This window comes from Bubalus bubalis, chromosome 6 (assembly GCF_019923935.1).
Source record: "Bubalus bubalis isolate 160015118507 breed Murrah chromosome 6, NDDB_SH_1, whole genome shotgun sequence".
Taxonomy (NCBI): Eukaryota; Metazoa; Chordata; class Mammalia; order Artiodactyla; family Bovidae; genus Bubalus; species Bubalus bubalis.
The window spans coordinates 51286791-51306024 of record NC_059162.1 but is presented as its reverse complement, the minus strand read 5'-3'; the positions used below and the strand labels follow the sequence as shown (position 1 = coordinate 51306024).

At 39.6% G+C, this 19234-nt stretch overlaps 1 protein-coding gene across 4 annotated transcripts in view; it reads left to right on the top strand.

The window, feature by feature from the left end:
* Window positions 1-3057: 3057 nt before the first annotated feature.
* Window positions 3058-19234, top strand: part of C6H1orf146 (chromosome 6 C1orf146 homolog) — a 33211-nt gene continuing 17034 nt past the window's right edge. The window contains exon 1 of one of the 4 annotated variants that reach the window (XM_044944699.1): window positions 3058-3185. The gene's annotated coding sequence lies outside the window, so the exon portion shown is untranslated. Of the gene's footprint in view, window positions 3186-11742; window positions 11892-13720; window positions 13849-19234 lie in introns of those variants that run through there. The other 3 variants (XM_044944698.2, XM_044944700.1, XM_006061353.3) reach the window with 3 other exon arrangements.

Genomic DNA, 19234 nt, shown 5'->3' with positions numbered 1-19234 from the left:
TCTTGCATTGCAGCCAGATTCCTTACCATCTGAGCCACCAGGGAAGGTAAGCTATTACTTGTTTGCTTCTATTTCCCCAAATAACATGAACCACCCCCACCCCCCCACCCCTGCTATGACAGAATTGTTATGTTACAAATTGACCTTAAAATTTCAGATATTATTTATTGTCTCACTCCAGAAAATGAGAATTTGGTTCTCATTTACCCACACCTATTACCCAACATAGCTGTATAGTAATTTTAGTTGTATCAGAATTTATAATTTACATTATTATAATTATGAAAAAAACTACTTTCTGCTAAGTAAGTTAGTAATATTATTACTTTCCCTTCCATTTGGCTTTTTTTTTTTTTCCTCTGGAGTTATAACTGTTGCTCTTGTTGAGAAGTCTGATGCTATTCTAGTTCCTGATTCTTTATAAGTAATCTGGAGAAGTTTAGGATTCTCTCTTTGTTCTCAGTGTTGTAGAATAGTATGTTCCTGTGCTCGATGTGGGTATATATTCATCTATTGTCCTAAGCATTTGGTGAGCCTTTTCACTTTGGAAACACATCCTTCAGTTCTAGAAAAATTTTCTAAATTAGTTGATACTTTCTTCCTCCTCTGTTTTTTCTGTTCTGTGTTTTTGGAACTTTTAGACATGAGAACATTAAATACCTTTGTCTTCATATTAATTTCTCCGTGTTTGTGCTTTACTTCTTGAGGTATTTCCTTGTTTATCTCCCAGTCTTTCCATTCAACTTTTCATTTTTCATTATTGCTACAATGCTATATTTTTTATTTTGTTCTTTGAAATTTCTCTTCCTAATAGTATTTTGTTCTGAATCTTTGGATGTAACATTTTCCTACCTATCTGAAGATGTAAATTGTCTTTTTACTGGAATATAATTTCTTTACAATGTTGTGCTAGTTTCTGCTATACAATGAAGTGAATCAGCTTATATGTGTACATATATCCCCTCCCTCTTGACACACCTGCCCCCGATTCCACCCATCTAGGTCATCACAGAGCCCCAAGCTGAGTTTCCTGTGCTTATTAGCATGTCCCCACTAGCTATCTGTTTTACACAAGGTAGTGTATATATGTCAATGCTAGTCTCTAAATTCGTTCCACCCTCCTGCTCCCCCACTGTGTCCATATGTCCATTCTCTATGTCTGCATCTCTATTACTCTCTGCACAATGAGTTTCTCCAAATTTTCTTTTTTCTATATATCTGTTTCAGTCTCTGTTTTTCACATTAGAGAAGTTCCTGGGCTGTTTGCTCGTACTTTAGGGACTCAGAAGCTTTTCTGAAAACTATATGTGAGTGAGTGGGGTTGCTGCTGACGGCAGGCCTCTCTGTAGGGTCAGCGATGGGGCTCAATTGTTGTGAAACGCCAATGTCAGCATCTTGAGGTCTTTTCACCCAACCTGGTTCAACTCCTCATAGAGCAATTTTCCTATCTCCTGCCTGGAGGAAATGACTTTTGATATGAATATTCTCGGATGTGACTGCAGAAGGGCTGGGGTCTCACTTGCCAGGTGTAAATGTTCTCTTATCCTTCTATTTTCAGCAAACTCCACTTCCAACCTCACCTGTAGTGTCCTGGTCGGAGACCTTCACGTTACCCTGTCCAGAGAAAGAACCTCTGGCTCTGCTGAAGTGAGGGAGGTAGAGTCACCTGGATGCGAGGAGGGCATCTTAGGTTCTAAGTTCTTCTTAAACAGACTTTTAAAAATTCTTCTGAATTTCTGTCACACCTCTAGTACACCAGAACCTCTGGGACAAATTCCTAAGCCTTGGGGATTTCTGAGTTGCTTTTTGACTCTCCCCATTGCTGGCCTAGTTTTTAGCTTTCTTGAATTTATTAGGGTAGTTATCATTCCCTTTGTGTCCAGATTCACAAATGTGGTTATCATCCCCTCTACAATTCTCTTTAGTCTTTGCTAGTGTATATTTTTATTCTTATTTAAATATCTTAAACATCATTTATAAGATTTAAATGTATTACTTTTGTCATTTTGTTTTAGATTAGTATGGTTTATGGTTCCTTCTTGTTTTTTTGTCTTTTCCTCTATAAGATCAGATTTTGTTTTTCTCTAGTTTTTGAAAAGTCACCATTCTATTTTTTTTAATACATTTAATTATTTATTTTGGTTGCACCAGGTCTTCATTGCAGCAAGTAGGATCTTTAGTTGTAGCATGCAAACTCTTAGTTGTGGCATGTGGGATCTAGTTCCCCAACCAGTGATCAAACTCAGCTCCCCCGCATTGGGAGTATGGAATCTTAGCCACTGGACCACCAGGGAAGTCCCTCGATATTCTATTTTTAATTCTCCAATCAGTTAACCTTATTTTCCCTAAAATACTCTTGGACTTCTATTTCTCCAATTTACAAGAATCAAATGTGTAAGTCCCCTTCTTTAGTTTCCCCTATTTAAGATAAGGAATTAGTACACCTCTCTCTCCATCACTCTCCTCTGTTATGTCCTTTTCTTCTTTCTCTGATATAGAGATATTTTGAATGTTTAGATCCTGATTATCATTCAGAATTTTTACATATCTTCCCTTTTAAGAGTATTTTGACTTGTTTTAGCCCAGCTCCCCAGAAAACAGAAGCTAAGGCAAAGCTTGGGGAATTAATGTTTTGTTGGAGGGTTCAATCCCAGGCAAGCAATAATGAGGGAAAAAGTAAAACAGAGAAGGAAGCAAACAGAGGGTGGCAAATTGTGCTCAGCTTTATCAGAAACAGCTGGTTTCTTGGTTACACAGGACAACTTTGGAGAGGCTAAGGGAAGTTCTGACGTTTGGAACAATCAGGGAAGAAGAGTGAACAATTTATGTGCTCACTCCTATCTTTTCTCCCATTGCTCAAAATATGCTCAGTGGGGGTTAACTACCCCTCAGTTCTAGATTGTGACAGGGCCCCTACTGGCAGCTACTGGAGAATCCAATGCCTACGTGGATACCACTGGGCCTTACAGCTCCCACTGCAGCATGTATGACAGAGCCCATGACAAAGCTGGCCTGAGAAAGCTGAGCCAGCTGGTGTTGTCAGGAGACGGAATGCAATTGGAGCAATCAGTATTTATTATTGAGGGAACGGTGAGAGCCCTTAACAGAGTTGCTTGGGCTGGGAAGCAGAGCAAGTGTTGAGCCTTGAGGGACAAGAAGTGGAAAGGATCTGAAGTCGTGCATAAGTGAGTTGCATTACATTTATGTAATGCATTTATATCCTCATTTAAGTTGTCTAGTACCTGTTGTCAGTCCTTCTTATCCTTCAGTTGACAAAAAAATAGCATGTAGTAATTAACTTGGTGTGGCAGCAGAGAAGGGCAAGGCTAACATGATTTTTTGTTCTTTCTAGGTATAATTTGTTTCCTTCACAGATGTCTGAACTGCTTATTCTATAGCACTGTAATTTAAAAATCGTTGTCAGGCCATGTCTAGATGTAGGTATCTGTCATTTATTTTTGCAAAAACATTGCTATTCCTTTCTGCATCGATGGGCTTTTTTTCTCATCAGGAAACCATTCTTCCCATCAGACATTTGATTTTTCTCCCATTTGTTTGGTTTCTTTTTCGTGAATACCAATTATCTTCTCTCTCTTTTCTTGCCTTTATGTGTATCACCTATCTCTGACCTTTCTTTCTTCATCCTGGAGTATTTCAAATAATCCTCATTATTTATTAAATATTCCACCAAAATCAAGTCTTTTTAAATTTTTAATTGGAGGATAATCGCTTTACATTGTTGTGTTGATTTATGCCATACAACAATGAAAATCAGTCATAAGTATACATATGTCTCCCACCTCTGAAGCCTCCCTCCCCTGCCATCCCACCTCTCTTGGTCATCACAGAGCACCAGCCCGATGTCCCTGTGTTATACAGCAACTTCCCATTAGCTCTCTATTTTACACATGGTAAAGTATATGTTTCAATGCTGCCTTCTCAGTTCATCCCACCTTCTTTTTCTCCCCAGAATCAAGTCTTTCTTTATTGCCAAGGTGGTTTTTAATTCTGTGGTTGCATACTTTTTGTAGCATTCCAATCCTCCCTTATTTTATTCATAACTTTCTATTGACTTTCCATTGCAGCCTGTTGCTTATTTCTTTCTTCTCATACTTTGGTTACATATTTATAGAACAAGTATGGCTTTTTGTACTCTAAGGATGCACGTTGTCTCTTTAAGTTTTCTTTTGGATCATGCTTTTCCTCTGAGTCTTTATGATGCCATTTCCTTTCCCTCATTCTGAAATATTTTGCCATAGGCTCCACGTTGATTTTTTTGTCTACTCATAAGTAAAAGTCCTTAGACTTAGTGATTATCAGTAGACAAAATATGTATATTTCTCTTAGTCCTGTTCCCTACTCACTTGTATGTATGCCATTTCTTATTTCAATTCACCTACTGCTGTTTTGCTCTAGTGACTTTTCCTACCCCACTGTTTGATCATCTGTTACTCTGAAATGATGGAGCGAGCACATGAAAAATTACGATATTCTCAGTGTGACTGCTCTTAGGTTCATCCTCTCTCTGCCGCTACCTAGTGCTGCACTAGGTTGGGACACTACATTTCTCAACATGCAGTCCACTCCCTCTTCCTATTCAGCTTTTTTCTTGGAGCTCATCTCTCTGTGATGTAGAACAGGAGAAGATAATGAAGGTAGGAGGAGGAAGAGAGAAAGAGGTGATTAATACAATTCCGGCTTCCTCAAATAATGGGGCCTACAAGGTAAAGTGATAACCACAAAATTTTCTAGTTGGTGCAGACCCTTGATGAAGGGCAAAGAGATAGATATTACACTTCTTTTATCCTTTTTCAGACAGTGTCTGACTTACATGTTAAAACTTGACTAGGCTTTGAAGGGAAGCCTAGATAGGAATTTCTTCTTCTTGTTATTTAGTTGCTAAGTCGTGTCTGACTGCTTTGTGGCCCTATAGACTGCAGCCTGCCAGGCTCCTTTGTCCATGGGATTTCTGAAGCAAGAATACTGGAGTGGGTTGCCATTTCCTGCTCCAAGGTATCTGCCCAACCCAGGGATCAAACCCGAGTCTCCTGCATCTCCTGCATTGGCAGGCAGATTCTTTACCCCCATGAGACACCTGGGAAACACCAGAAATTTCTTTATCCAGCTCAATATTAAACTTAGGAATTTTTATGTTGTCAGACTCACCTGTTTACTGGTGTGTTGAGTTTTCATCTTGGTTTTTTTTATATTACGACTGAGGACTGCTGGCTAAAAATAAGAAGCTGTCAAAGTATCTAAACCTTGAGGAAGTTGCCACTGAATTACAGCTGTGCTCAATAATCACATTAAATCAAGAACACCATATGATAGACAGCTGAGAACCAGGAGAGCTCTAAGTCAAAGCAGACGGATAGGACCAGTGAGGTTGGTGAATGCAAAATCTTTTTCTTAGTGCCTAGAGAATTGAATGTTTTGCTTTTATCTAAGTCAATGGCACCCCACTCCAGTACTCTTGCCTGGAAAATCCCATGGACGGAGGAGCCTGGTAGGCTGCAGTCCATGGGGTCGCTGAGGGTCGGACACGACTGAGCGACTTCACTTTCACTTTTCACTTTCATGCATTGGAGAAGGAAATGGCAACCCACTCCAGTGTTCTTGCCTGGAGAATCCCAGGGACAGGGGAGCCTGGTGGGCTGCTGTCTATGGGGTCGCACAGAGTCGGACACGACTGAAGCGACTCAGCAGTAGCAGCAAGTCATACACATTCATATTCAAACCTATTTGGAAATAGAGAAGCTTTTGAAGCCAAATAACCAAATAATTTTAAGCCAAATTTAAAACATCCAATAGTTTCATTAAATTGCGCCTGTTGTTTCCAAAAAAATAAATTGTTTAAATCCAGTCATTTAAAAATAACAATTATACCTCATCAGGGTCTGAGAATATAGTACTATGTCAGTTTTTCATATCAAAGAAAAAACTGGTGAAAGTCACTTTTCTTTCATCTAACAACCTCTACAATTCCCTTTGTGTGTTGTGGTGGGGGATATGTATGTGTTGCCTTTTCATGGGCAACAACATCAAGATCAGAACATTGGGAAAGAAGCAGATAGCATAAAGAACATGCAGTGGAGCCTCAAAAGAAAATGACTGTTCAATATTTGCAATTGACAAAAAAGGAAAAATACTGAAGTACATTCATTATTTTAGATCTATCAGAGCATTCAAGCCACTAAATAGATTCAAAGGCTTTGTTGTTACTTCAGAAATGGAGGCATCTCACAGAGAACATTAAACTCTTCTTGCAGTCTCATAACAGGTTGTCACTGTGCAACGAATGTGGAAATATGGCATTGCAAGGTTTATGAAATATATATTTCTTATTGATTCTATGCTTTCAAGTTGAATTTTACATTTTCAATCCAGGAATCAATAATTTATGGAATTAATTTTTCATTGTAACTTTCTCACAGCTGCTGAAATAGGAATGTTCTGACACTAAGTAGGAATATAAATTGAACATATTTCTGTGTAGCATTCTAGGGAGTAGTGAATCAGGAAGTTGAGCTGTTACAGAATTGCCAAATATATTTGTGTATTCAATTTCAATACATTTGGGCCTGAATCATGAAGACACCTCTAAAAGCACAACTTAAACAGCTTTATTTGTTCTATAAATGAATGAATTGTGGTAATACATAAGCCTCCTGAATAAAAATTCATTAGCAGGATTAACTGTTAAACTTTTATTTCTAGCAGATATCTCAAAAATTAGTTAGCCCTAACCCAGAAGATTAAAGCTTGAAATAAATTAATTCAAGCCTAAAAGTAATAAGGGTATGAATTTTAATAAAAATAGAGGCCTCCATTGGTACTATTCAACTTACAGCTACTAACATTCAGTGAAGTCTGATATGTTAGTATTAAGACATAAGCCCAGTGGGACTTTCTAAGTAAGAGTAAATACTTCAGTATTTGACTATACTTATTCTATACTTTTTAGGGCTTCCCTGGTGGTTCAGATGGTGAAGAATCTGCCTGCAGTGCAGGAGACCTGGGTTTGATTCTTGGGTCGGGAAGTTCCCTTGGAGAAGGGAATGGCAACCCACTCCAGTATTCTTGCCTGGAAAATCTCATAGACAGAGGAACCTGGTGGGGTACAGTCCACGGGGTCGCAAAGAGTTGGACACGACTGAGCAGCTAACATTTTTCATTAGTGCTTAAGAGGTACCAGACATTGTAATAAATGAAAGAGATTCATCAGTGAACAAAAGAGAAAAAAAGTCCTGCTATTGTGGAGTTTACATTCCAGTGAGAGAACAAAGGCTATAAACAATAAAGATAGTAAGTACATGCATTATACAGCATGTTAGAGGGTGACAAATGCTATTAAAAAAACAAAACAGGCTAAGACAGATCAAGAATGGTTCCAGTTTTAAATGAGCAAATCAGGGTGGGTGGGTTTAACTGGAAAGATGACAGAGCTCAGATTTGAAGGGCAGAGAAAGTGAGTTAAGAATATATGGTTGGTGGTGGGGGTTGGGCAGGGGCCTGGCTGAGTGGTAAAGAATCTGCCTGCCAATGCAAGAGACACGGGTTTGATGCCTGGTCTGGAAGATCCCACATGCTAAGGAGCAACTAAGCCCATGCGCCACAACTATTAAGCCTGTGCTCTAGAGCCCAGGAGCCACAACTGTTGATCTCATGTGCCACAACTACTGAAGCCTGTGTGCCCTACGGCCTGTGCTCCGCTACAGGAGAAGCCACCACCATAAGAAGCCCACACTAGAGAGGAGCCCTGCTGTCTACAACTACAGAAAAGTTCACACAGCAATGAAGACCCAGCACAGCCAAAAATAAAATAAATAAAATTATATATATATGTAAAAAGAATATGTCTGGGGGGAAAACACTTTAGACAGAAGAGCTGGTGCAAAAGCAGGAACATGCCTGGTAGCTATGAAGAGCAGGAAGGGAGTCAGTGTGGAACAGAAGAAGCAAGTGAGAGAGAGAGTAGTAGGAACAATAGGGAAACGGGATCACAAAGGACCTTGTAGGTCATCGTGAGGACTTTAGCTTTAATTCTGAGAGCTGAGAGACATTAGAGGGTTTTAAGCAGAAGGAAAACAAAATCCATGGTCTGCTTTAACCAGATTACCCTGGTTGCTATATTGAAAAATGACTTTAGGGAGCAAGGCATACATAAACATGGAAACCTGTTAGGAGGCTAATGCAATAATCCAGATGAGAGTTGATAGTGGCTCAGACAAGGGAGGTGGTTGGCCTGTGAATATATTAATATTTTGAAAGTACAGGCAAGATTTTCCGATGAGTGAGATGGGGCAAATAAGAGAGAGGCAAGGTATTTAAATCTAACAATAGGAAAAATGTGAGTTATTAACAGAAATCGGGAAGACTAGGGGTGATATAGGTTTGCAGGAGAAATTAGACATTGTCTTGATCATGTGAAATTTGAGATGTCTGTTCGTGGAAATATTAAATAGGCAGTTGTTTATACCAACCTGAAGTTCAGGAGAAAAACTAAGGCTGGATATAGAAATTTGGGATTTGTTAGCATACTGATTGGAGAAGGCAATGGCACCCCACTCCAGTACTCTTGCCTGGAAAATCCCATGGACAGAGGAGCCTGGTAGGCTGCAGTCCATGGGGTCACGAAGAGTCAGACACGACTGAGCGACTTCACTTTCCCTTTTCACTTTCATGCATTGGAGAAGGAAATAGCAACCCACTCCAGTATTCCTGCCTGGAGAATCCCAAGGATGGTGGAGCCTGGTGGGCTGCCGTCTATGGGGTCGCACAGACTGAAGTGACTTAGCAGCAGCAGCAGCAGCAGCATACTGATTACATCTAAAGCCATGAGTTGATGAGATCACTGAGGGAGTAAATAAGTGGAGTCTTGAACAACACAAGGGTTAGGGGTACAATTAGAAATCTGTATACAACTTTTGACTCCCCCAGAACTTAACTGCTAAGAGGCCACTGTTGACTAGAAATCTTACCAATAACATGAACAGTTGATTAACATATTATATGTGTGATATGCACTACAATAAAGTAAGCTGGGTCTTCCCTGGTGACTCAGACAATAAAGAACCTGCCTGCATTGCAGGAGACAGCGCCTTGATCCCTGGCTTGAGAGGATCCCCTGGAGAAGGGAATAGCTACCCAAAGCCAGTATTCTTGCCTGAAGAATTCCATGGACAGAGGAGCCTGGCAGGCTACAGTCCATGGGGTGTTAAAGAGTCAGACATGACTGAGCAACTAACACTTTCAAAGTAAGCTAGAGGAAAGAAAATATTATTAAGAAAATCATAAGAGAACATACATTTACAGTACTGTACAGTATTTATTGGTACCATAAGTTTACACCATTTATTTACAAGATGAATCATGTCAGTACCTATATCAATACTGTCTTTTTTTGTTGTTGTCTTTTCAGTGCTTGGGCTCTCTCTCTAGTTGCCCTGAGGCATGTGGGATCTTGCTTCCCCTGTGAAAGTGAGTCATGTCTGACTCTTTGCAACATCATGGACTCCTCAGTCCTTGCCAGGCTCCTCTGTCCACGGTGATTCTCCAGGCAAGAATCCTGGAGTGGGATCCATGCCCTCCTCCAGGGGATCTTCCCAACCCAGGGAACGAACTCAGGTCTCCCTCATTGCAGATGGATTCTTTACTATCTGAGCCACCAGGGAAGCCCATTAGTTCCCTTATCAGGGATCAAACCCACGTTCCCTGCATTGCAAGGCGGATTCTTAACCACTGGACCACCAGGAAAGTCCCAATACTGTCTTATGTGGTACAAAACACTGTAGATGTTATATGTATTACTAACATTAGGCATCAAAATTGAAAAGATAATGTGAAAATAAATTAATTTTTATTTACAGGTATAACAGTTCATGCATTGATAACAAAGCAGCAATATGATTGCTCTATGGTAGCCTAATGTTTTTGACACAATTACTTCATGGTCGGCCATGGTTCCATGGTGTAGTGATGAGCGCTCTGGAATCTGAATCCAGCAATCCGAGTTCAAGTCTCGGTGGGACCTTTTCCTTTGGGCCACACGGATCAATTTTGGGGCTTCCCAGATGGCTCAGGGGTAGAGAATCTGCCTGCCAATGTAGGAGCCACAGGAGATGTGGGTTTGATCCCTGGGTCAGGAAAATTCCCTACAGGAGGAAATGGCAACCCACTCTAGTATTCTTGCCTGGGAAATCCCATGGACAGAGGAGCCTAGCGGGCTACAGTCCATGGGGTCACAAAAGAGTCAGACATACTGAGCGACGGAGCATGCACTTCATGGTAGCCTAGCCTATACACTAATGAATGAATCATTATAAACATTTTATAGCATTCTTATTACAGGCATTATAATACAGTACTGGAAACATTGTTACTTACACACACACACACACACCTGTGATAATAGGCTGATACTGCAGTTTCTCCAACCATGAGAAAGAGGCATACTATATGGTAATATAATTCTTTGAAAGCAAAGTTATGGAACAGTAAGAAAACTCACACTATTAATTTTACATTAACTATCACTCTTCTTGGATTTCCTTGGTGGTACAGTGGATAAGAATCCGACTGCCAGTGCAGGGGACACGGGTTTGATCTTTGGTCTGGGAAGATTCCATATGCCTCAGGCAACTAAAGCCCGTGTGGCGCAACTGATGAGCCCATGTATTGCAACTACTGAAGCCCAGATGCCTAGAGTCTGTGTTCTGCCACAACGAGAAGCCTGGGCGCTGCAACAAAGAGTAACCCTTGTTTTTTTTAACTAGAGAAAACCTGCGTGCAGCAACAAAAACCCAGCACAACCAAAAATAAATAAATAAAATATCACTATGTCTGTGTAAAGACAAACTAGTATTTACATATATTTTATGCATTCGTGACATGCCTAATTTTTTTCTGTATCTCTAGCTTAATGACTTGTGAGTTTCTTCAAACTGTCACAATTCTCAAAAAAAATTTTCCAATATTTTTATTGAAAAAAATTAGTGTATAAATGGACCCATGCAGTTCAAGTGTCAACTGTTTGGTGAGAGAAGAAACAGATTCAAGGGTTGCACTTTGGGTATTGAGGAAAAAACAATAAAGGATGTTGTAAAGTGGCCTGTGAGGGTAGAGGAAAAGCTTGAGAACTTGGTGTGGGAAAGCCAAGGAAGAACATGTTTCCAAGAGAAGGAAGTGATCAACTGCAACAAATTATGCTGATTGACTAAGTAAAATAGCATTGAAAACTGCTGAATTTAGCAAGGGTCTTGACAAGAGCAATTTCTGTGGCATGGAGGAAATTTAAAAAGCCTAACCAGTATGTTTAAGAAAGAATGGGAGAAGAGAGGTTAAGAACAGAAATTATAATCCTTTTGAGTTTTACTGTAAGGAGAGCAGAGAAACAGGATGGTTAGTTGGAGCTAGAAATTGGATCAAGAGATTTTAAGATGGGCGAAATAACAGCACATTTATTTGCTATTGAGAATGGTCCAGTGTAGAGAAGAAAATTGTTATTGTGCAAGATACAGGATAGAATTGCTGGAACTGTGTTCTTGAGTAAACAAGAGATGGGGTCTAGTGTCCACCTGGAGAACTGATCTTATATAACAGCATGAATAGTTCATTTAATATAATTGGAAGGAAAGCAAAATTTGTGGGCACAGATGATGAAAGATGAATACATATGTTTATGTGCCTCCATGGAAGCTCATTTCTGGTGATCTTATTTATCTCATTTAAATAGTAAACAAGATCTACAGCTGAAAGTAAGGATGAAGAAGAGATCTGTAGAGAGGAAAAGCTATGAAACAGTTATCTACAAGAGTGGGAGAATGAATGGACTGGGAAAACAATACAATTGCCTGATATAAGGGAACATTTAAACAATAATGAAACAGCAGGTAAACCCTATTGAGTACTCATGTTTTAAGCACTATTCTAAAAGACTGACATAATCAACCTATGAACTGGCAGAATTATTATTCTTATGTTAATTTATGAAAACTGAGAAGTCTCATGGCTGAGTAAACACTGGAGGCATGATACAGAGCCAAGTTGACTCCACAGACTAGGCTCATTCTTCTACGAAATCAAATATTTGTTGATTGATTGAATGAAGGGAAAAGGGATAAATTAAAGACAGGAAGAACAATCAATGCTATCTCCATGGTATGTGACTATCTAAGTCATTTTTGCTACACATGTAACCTATATGTTGTGTTCCAGATCTTCTAACTGGGTCCATATGTGCAGAAGGAGAGGTAGAGGTAGGGATATGGTCTATACATTTGAAAGACTTAGGCTTGAACCCCAGCTCTTTTATCACTAGCTATATTTTCAAAGCCAGTAACTATTTCTCTGAGCTCCAGTTTTTTTAAATAACATATGTTTTACAGCCTTTATGGAGATTAATATAATCATTTATGTAAAGCACCTGGTATAGTACCTACAGAGTAGATGCTCAATATCATTAGTTTTCTTTTCCCTCCGTATTCTGGTGTGTTATCCAAAAACTTCAGTACCCTCCCCAGCACAGACCCTTCTTTGCATTTGTCCGTTTCCCTATCACAACTGGAGTCTCTGCTTTCAACCTAGCTAAGACTCCTTGTAGAATCACAGTTGAAGAGGGAACTGCCATTCTGCACTCCGCCTGCTGAAACTCTCTTCTGTTTAATCTTGGATGTCTCTTCTGCTACTGCTACTGCTAAGTCACTTCAGTCGTGTCCAACTCTGTGTGACCCCATAGACAGCAGCCCACCAGGCTCCCCCGTCCCTGGGATTCTCCAGGCAAGAACACTGGAGTGGGTTGCCATTTCCTTCTCCAATGCATGAAAGTAAAAAGTGAAAGTGAAGTCATTCAGTCGTGTCGGACTCTTCGTGACCCCATGGACTGCAGCCTACCAGGCTCCTCCGTCCATAGGATTTTCCAGGCAAGAGTACTGGAGTGGGTGCCATTGCCTTCTCTGATGTCTCCTCTACTCCTCTGCTATTAGCCTGCTCTGAAACGTGAGGACCTTCCAAGGAGAGGTCCTCCAAACCCTCCTGCCCACACCAGCTGCTGGCTCAATTCCTTGAGTTTGCAAACCCAGGTGGTGTGGCTCCAGCCAGGTCTTGACTCCTCTCGTATGTCTTGTCATGTCTTAACTGTCCAAAAGAGGCAGCAAAAGAGTGCATTTAATTTTAATATCATTTATAGAAAACTCCACATTTATTATACAAAATGGCTACCTTATGGTATAATTAATCGTATCACAAGAGTTCCGCAGAGGATTTTTTTCCTGGAGCATTTTCTCTCCATCTTTTATAAAGGAAGACACATAAATCATTTCGTACTCTAGCCATTAGGCTCTAGACAAGTGGTGGTTTTCCTTTTTCCTTATTTTTGAATTTTTACAATTGTGAGCACCAGTGCCTAATAATTTGCTGAGCTTCATTTAGGTTTGAAACAACAGAGTCCCAAGAGGAAATACCCAGACCTCTATACGTTACATTTACAGCCATTAATGAAACCGTATTTTTTCATAATTTGAATAAACTGGAGGTCACTTTGATTTTATGTTCACAGTAGTACTATACGAATTGAGCCTAAATTTAAGAAATTGTGAAAAATCAGTTCCAGGCAGCTAAATTTAACGTGAAAAGTCCCTTGCACACTTTCTCGTAGAAGCGCTCCCAACAGGGAGACACGTGGGGATTGGTTGTTAGTCTGCGGCTGCGCAGAAGCCCTGAAAGCAGAGCCTGCGGAGGCGCTGAGCGCAGAGAACGCGCCTGGGCCTCCTGCGCCGCCCTAAGGGCTTCTCCTGGAAAGTTCCTGAATCTTGGGAGCAGCGGAGCTGTCACTGACAACGTGCAGATTAGGTGTGTTTGCAAGTTTGGGAATGAGGCTGCTGATAACCTGGTTCTTCTGCCAGTGTGGTTTTTCTCAGTTTTGAAAAACCTTGAGGTAAAGATCAGCGAACAGATCTTTACCTCAGGGATTTGGCGGGTGAGAAAGGATCCTGCGTAGCCTTTTCTTCTTTTGGGAGCTATGTGGAAACCGGTTTTCTCGGCTTGTTCATGTAGGATTCGGGAACTGCTTTCTTTTCCAAAGCTCTGACTTCCACCCCATGATTTATATTCTCCTTCAGTGTCATTTCTAATTTCTTCACACTTCCCACTCCTGGGAGGTTGGGGAAGGGGAGGGGACGGGGTGGGGAAGATTCTTCTAGAAAGTAGGAAATCGAAGAGGCCGTAAAGATTTGTAGGCCAGTCTCTGTCACTTGACTAGTGAGGAGACTGAGCGGTAAAGCAAGTTACAATAAAGAGGTTATTGTGCAATGTTAAATTTATTTAAATTTGAAAACTTGGGAAAGACAAAACCATAACGACAAAAGCCCAGAATATTAGGGCTTTGGACCTGGCATAAGAGGCCTTTGATTTTCAGATGAGGAAACAGGCCACATGGATCAGAAACAAAGGATTTTTTGAAACTTGGTGGCAAAGCAGTAACCAAAGTTTCAGATTCTTGTTGGTTCCTCTGGCCCCCAAATCCCACAGAGATTTGAGAATAACATAGGTAGACCTCGTGAAGGTACATTCAGTTGATTGTGTTAACAGAGATAAACACTGAGTGGAAGAACGCTTGTTAATTAACAGTGACAAGCCTGCTTGCCTCATTCCTCAGTGTTGCTTATTGCACGTGAAAAATACTCTATACATATCCAGCAAAACCCTGCAGGAACACTAAAGGCCCCTTAAAAATTATCTACCCCATTAATCCCTAATTATTTTCCAAAATGTCTGTATCAATTTACATTCTACCTACCTATGTGTAAGACTCCTTGTTGCTTCATATCCTTGTAAGTTCTTTTTTCTATTTTAATTTTTGTCAGTCTTACTGCAGCTGTTCTCAACAGTTCTATGAGATAATTAAACCCATAAAACGTGATTTAAGAGATTATTTTCTCATGACTAGTACCATTCTAGATGTATAGAAGAAAAGCAAAATCATGACATATCATGGATATCTTAGGGAGGACTAGGCAAACTGTGACCCTTGAGCCAAATTTGGCCTTCCACATTTGGAGCCATGAATAGTTGTGGTTCAAGTAACTGAGAAAAAAAAAAATCAAAGAAAAGTAATACTTGTGATACATGGACATTATATGAAATTCATATCTTAGTGTATGTAAAGTTTAAGAAATACAGTCACATTCATTTGTTTCCTTACTATCTGTAGCTTCTTTCATGAGTCATTGCAACTGAAATTATATGGCTCACAGAGCCTGAAATATTTACTCTCCAGCCTTATACAAAAAAGTTTCCTCACCTTGGTCTAATGGCATTAGAGTTCCATATCCCAGAACCCTAATTAAGAAGCTCTCTCATGGGTACAACATGATACCTCCTTGTCATCTTAATATGCATGTAATTTAACTTTTTGAGTGTGTTATAAGTGAGCTTTTAAAAAGTAGGTAGAATTTTGACAGGCAGAGATCAAGGTAGTTGTTTCAGATAGAAGGAAATAGTATGGTATAGTAGTGAGGTGAGAAAGTATAGGGTTTCTTTGTTATAGAGGGCAGGATTGACTATATAATTTACAGGCCCAGTGTGAAATGAAAACATAGAACCTCTTGGTTAAAAATTCACATTCTCAAGAAAGCAATAGGAGAATAATAGTGATAAACCAAGTGTAGAATCCTTTTAAGTGTGGGGCCCTATGAGACTACACAGATTGCATGTCAGTGAAGCTGCCCTTGTTAGTGGGAAGTAATTCTGGAAAGGAAACATGGGGCCAGACTTTGGGAAGAGGAGTTTGAATGCTAGGCTAACAAATTTGGATTTAATTTCTTAAGCTTTAGGAAACCATTGAAGTTTTCTGGACAGAAAACAGAAAACTCTGGACAGCTATAATTCAAGTTTTAGGGAAATTATTTGAGAAGAGTTTATAGAATAGATTTTAAAGGAGGGTTAGGTAATTAGTAGCTCAGGCATGAGGTAATAAACATGGTACTAATTAAAAAAGGAAAAGAGCTAGATCTAGATTTGGACTCATTCACTTTTTTTTCCCCATTTATTGTGGAAAGAATACTTAATATAGATCTACCCTCTTAATAAAACTGTAAGTTTGTATTATAGTGTTGTGTACTCCTAGGTGGCGTAATAGTAAAGAATCCGCCTGCCAATGCAGGAGACACAAGGGATGTTGGTTCAGTCCTTGGGTTGGGAAGATCCTCTGGAGTAGGAAATGGCAACCCACTCCAGTATTCTTGCCTGGAAAATTCCATGGACAGAAAAGCCTGGGCAGGCTACAGTCCATGGGGTCGCAAAGAGCTGGACACGACTGACCTATTGAGCACATACACAGTGTTGTACAGCAGATCTCTAGAGCTTATTCATCCATAGAAGAAAATTACTTGAGTATAATAAAGGCCATAAGTGATGAGCTCACAGCTAGTAACATGCTCAAAGGTGAAAAAGTGAACATTTTCCTGTTAAGACCAGGAACAAGGCAGATATGCCCACCTTCACCATTTCCATTCTGCATAGTACTAGAAGTCCTGGCCAGATCAGTTAGGCAAGAAAAAACTGTTAGAACTAACATATCAATTCAGTAAAGTTGCAGAGTACAAAATCCACATACAAAAATCAGTTGCATTTCTGTATACAAACAACAAACTACATGAAAAGGAAATTAGGAAAATAATCCCATTTATAAAAGCACAAAAAGGGTAAAATACTTAGGAATACACTTTACTAAGGAGGTGAAAGACTTGTATACTGAAAACTACAGAACATCAATGAAAGAAATGGAAGAAACAAGTAAATGGAATGATACCTTGCGTCCGTGGATTGGAAGACTTAATAACTGTTAACATGTCCAGTCTACCAAAAGTAAACCCATTCATATTCATTCTGTAGGTATATATGCCCTTTGAAACCATTCTCTCGGCCTGAATTTCCTAACATGTAAAATTATATAGTCTTTTCCTTTTCACATTTGTTGTTGAAAAACCAACCAAAACTGAAGTACAGTGCTCAATTTCTTGTGTTCTCTTTTGAGCATTCCTTGCGTTATAAAATATATATATTTAAATATGTGTATATACACATTCCATATCTAACTGATTTTTTGTTTTGTGATGGTTATGTCTCTATTCTGAGCAGCCTTTAATTTTATTATCAAGTTTAAATCACTTCAGCTTCCTCTGTCACCTTTTTTCTCTCCAAACTGCCTGTGCTAGAAGGAAAAGCCTGGTTTGTGGATGCCAATTAAATCAAGTAACAAAATGTTTATAAACTATCTACTGTGGACTAGTATGGAGGAAGAACAAAAATTGAAATATCATTAGAGAAGGCTTCATGGAAATGCTGAGACATAATCTAAACTACAGCATAACCATAAGATCTGAACCTTCTAAGGAGTGGAAATAACAGACATGAAATTCTGTTACTTATAAGACATGGGCCAGCTTTTCTTTGAGCACCCAAACTTTCTGTTTAAAATAATAAAAATTACATGTTTAGAAATAACAGTCTAATGTACATTGTGCTTTTTGTTTACCAGTATTTAGCATTTATTGAAGCTTACTATTTAATTATTAATGCAGTACACATTTCAATAATAATTACTACTTATTATGTGCTCTACTGTTTTACATGATTTATGTATAACACATTGATCTTCTTAATAGCCCTGTGGGGCAGGAAATATTATCCTCATTTTAAGGATGAGCAAACTGCAGCATGAAGTTAACTGATTTTCCCAAGATCAGATCATTTACCAGTGGTAGGTAGCAGAGCCAAGGATTCAAATCAGGCAGCCTGGCTCCAGAGGCCACACTTTTAACCAGTACACTATCTTGCTACTTTATGATCTGATTTAATCCTCACAGGAATGTTGTAAAAGAGGATGTATTCTCTGCATTTTAAATTGGAGACAGCTGAGGTTTAGAGAAGTAAAGTAACTTGCCCAAGTGCATGTCAACTGGTAAGTGACGGAACCAAGATTGGAACCTAGGGTCTCCCCTGGTGGCTCAGTCTGCCTGCAATGCAGGAGACCCATGTTCAATCCCTGGGTCAGGAAAATCCTCTGGAGAAGAAAATGGCAACCCACTCCAGTATTCTTGCTTGGAGAATTCCATGGACAGAGGAGCCTGGTGGGCTACAGTCCATGGGGTCACAAAGAGCTGGGTCGACTCAGTGACTAACTCTTTACCTTCACTCCAACCCCAGAACTTGTGCTCTTGACCATTATGTTATATTGCCCTGACAATGACTAAGACAGCCTTTTTAAGTAATTTTTTAAAAATAATTACTCATTTTTGGTTGTGCTGAGTCTTCATTGCTGCCTGGGCTTTTCTCTAGAGTCTTCGTTGCTGCCTGGGCTTTTCTTTAGAGTCTTCGTTGCTGCCTGGGTTTTTCTCTAGTTTCAGCAAATGGGAACTACTCTTCGTTGCATTGCATTGTGATGCATGGGCTTTTCATTGTGGTAACTTCTCTCGTCGCCTAGGCTCTAGGGCACATGGGCTTCAGTAGGTGCAGCTCCCAGACTCCAGAGCACAGGCTCAATAGTTGTGGCGCATGGCCTTAGTTGCTCCACACCATGTAGAATCTTCCTGGATCAATGATCAAATCTGTGTCTCCTACATTGGCAGGTGGATTCTTTACCTCTGAGTCACTAGGGAAGCCCTATCATAGTCTTTATAAAAATAAGCCTAAAACTGCATCTTTTAGCCTTTAAAAATCTAGATGCTCTTGATCCCATTTACTTTGTGTTTTGATTTTATGTTTGAGAATTCCCAGCATCTGTAGCTCCCAAAGCCATACTGGGTAGATCTCCATGCCAGATAAGTTGTGCTCTCTGAGTTTCTCAATTTCCAATCCAAAAAGGTATGCCTATTTGGGGCCTTCTTTCCTCCTTTAAGAACTCACCTTAGTCCTATCTTCTTACCTCCATGTACATAGAATTTATTACTGATATATCCTCATCATGGTAATTTCCATGTTTTAAGAATATGAAAAAAAGCTGCTTCTTACAGAAATTTAGGAGATTCCTGTTTTGATAATTAGATATCTTCAATTTCATACTATTGTAAAAGATCTTACCACTTGAAAAAAGATCCTGTAGAAGCAAAGATTGTTTCCTAGCCATATAAGCAGTACAGGTTACTTTATCCAGAAGTTCAATGTGTTTTTCCTTTTGGAAAATAATTGGCATGTGGTAACTTTGGGGACCTTTTTCAATGACTGTTGAGGTGCTCAA